The sequence below is a fragment of the Geospiza fortis genome, unplaced genomic scaffold (assembly GCF_000277835.1).
Source record: "Geospiza fortis unplaced genomic scaffold, GeoFor_1.0 scaffold241, whole genome shotgun sequence".
Classification (NCBI taxonomy): Eukaryota; Metazoa; Chordata; class Aves; order Passeriformes; family Thraupidae; genus Geospiza; species Geospiza fortis.
In genome coordinates, this window is record NW_005054491.1 from 1,121,684 (window position 1) to 1,124,112 (window position 2,429).

Sequence of the window (2,429 nt, forward strand, 5' to 3'; positions counted from 1 at the left end):
CCGCTCTTCAGGTGTTTCAATATTCTCAATCTTTAAAAAATTCTTAATTTTAAAAAATATCTTGAGTTTTGATAAGAAGAGCCAAAGGTTAATCAAGGTCACGAGTCACTGACCTGCCTCGGCAGCAGCTCCAGAGGTGTTCCCCTGTTCCTCCAAGCAATACCCAGCCAGGCCAGAGCTGTTTCTTGGGCAGAAATCAATTTTTTTAGGAGATTCCAGCGGGTTTTTGTCCTCATTCCCGGCTTTAAGCTGGATTTGGAGTCTCCAAGAGAGGGCACTGTGTCCCTGGCAGTGGAGCTGTGGATGAGCTGCCAGCCCCGAGCTCCTCATCCCAGGGAGCCGAGTAATTAACTGAGACACTCATTAGCAGCTGCTTTGGGGGCTGGACATCCTCATGTGACCGCTGCTCCTTTCCCTCCATCCCTGGCAGAGCTTCCTCTTGCCTCACTTTCCTAAAAAAAAAAACCCCAAAAATGTCCCTTTTTCCCTGATTTGTGCACTTGGGGTGTCCTCAGGAGGGGACAGATGTGGGGTCCCTGAGAGCCTCACTGCGAGTCAGAGATTTCCTCCAAACCAGGGAAAAACAAAAAGAAGAAAACTCAGGGAGGTTCTTCTTGTTGTAATTTCTCGTGGGAAATGTTTGTGCAAATCTTTGTTCACAATTTTTTACCAAAGTGTGGAAGGGGGGATTTCATTTCTCAGGAGGGAACTGAGAGGAGGATTTGAAGCTCTGCCCTGGATGTTTTGGGGTGGTTGCCCTGGTGCCATTGTTGGATAATTTGCTATTTATAGGGGGGATATTTTTAGGGATGTGACAAGTCTGGCTGTGGACCTGGATCTGGGGATATTTATGGAGCACAAAAGGGGCAGAATTGAGCCTGTGGTGCTGCTGCATGGAGGGGATTGAATGCTGGGGGTGAGCTGAGCATCCAGAGAGACACCCAGGGGTTGGAGCCAGGGCTGGGAAAGGGCTGGAGAATCCCTGAAGGAGATGGGAAGGGGCTGGAGAATCCCTGAGAAAGATGAGAAGGGAATGGAGAATTCCTGAGAGAGATGGGAAGGGAATGGAGAATTCCTGAGGGACATGGGAAGGGGCTGGAGAATTCCTGAGGGAAATGGGAATGAGCTGGAGAATTCCTGAGGGAGCTGGGAAAGGGCTGGAGAATCCCTGAGAAAGATGGGAAGGGAATGGAGAATTCCTGAGAGAGATGGGAAGGGAATGGAGAATTCCTGAGGGAGATGGGAAGGGGCTGGAGAATTCCTGAGGGAGATGGGAAGGGGCTGGAGAATCCCTGAGGGAAATGGGAATGAGCTGGAGAATTCCTGAGGGAGCTGGGAAAGGGCTGGAGAATCCCTGAGAAAGATGGGAAGGGAATGGAGAATTCCTGAGAGAGATGGGAAGGGGCTGGAGAATTCCTGAGGGAGATGGGAAGGGGCTGGAGAATTCCTGAGGGAAATGGGAAGGGAATGGAGAATTCCTAAGAGAGATGGGAAGGGAATGGAGAATTCCTGAGGGAAATGGGAAGGGAATGGAGAATTCCTGAGGGAGATGGGAAGGACCTGGAGAATTCCTGAGGGAGCTGGGACGGGGCTCAGCCTGGGGAAAAGCAGGATCAGGGGGACATTCCCAATCCCCACAAGTCCCCAAGAGGAGGGGACAGCCTCCCAGGGGACACCAGGACAGGAGGGAGCAGCCCCAGGGTGCTCCAGGTGGGACAGCAGCAGAAATTTCCTCCTGGAAAAGGTTGTTAAACCTTGGGAAGAGCTGCCCAGGGCAGTGGGGACAAGGTTGGGGTCAGACACAGCCTGGGCTTGGTGACCCCAGAGCTCTTTCTCAGCCTCAGTGATCCCATGCTCCTGATTTTCCCCCTTTTTTAATCTCTTTGTGGTGCCAGCTCAGACTCTCACACACCTTTCTGATTTTTAGGAGCAGCTTCTCATGCTCTCAGTTCTCCCCCCATTCCTGAAGTGACACAAATCCCCCTTTTTTGGGGGGGATTTATATCCTGCAGAAATGAAGCTGCCCTGGCTCATTGGAATCACTGATGGATCCCATTTCCCAGGGGTCATTAAGACATTTAATTTTTTCACTAATTGCCTGTATAAAATTGCTGATCCTGGAAGATTGAGGCCGCTTGTGTAACACAAACCACATTGAAACAACCTCAGAAGTTGCTCTGAGGTGAAACAGCCACATTTAAACCCAAACCTTGCTTCCAAATCCTTCCTCTGGATATTTTCCTCCTTTCCCTGTTTTTCTGTGGTAAACTTTTCCCAGCTGGAAGGAAAAAGGGGAACATTTCTGGGGCGTTTTTAGGCATTTTAACCAACTTGATACTTAATATTTTACTGGAGAAATCCCCAAATTGTTGGAGCAACCTATGGAATAACTCCGCAGCCTTCAGCTGCTCTGAGAACCCTGCAAAGCA

At 49.9% G+C, this 2,429-nt stretch overlaps 2 protein-coding genes across 2 annotated transcripts in view; both read left to right on the plus strand.

The window, feature by feature from the left end:
- The window catches only part of DIRAS1 (DIRAS family GTPase 1), a 57,460-nt gene that overhangs the window by 20,218 nt on the left and 34,813 nt on the right, over nt 1–2,429 (plus strand). The gene's annotated exons all lie outside the window — the stretch shown is intronic.
- Nucleotides 1–2,429, plus strand: part of GNG7 (G protein subunit gamma 7) — a 47,705-nt gene that overhangs the window by 376 nt on the left and 44,900 nt on the right. The gene's annotated exons all lie outside the window — the stretch shown is intronic.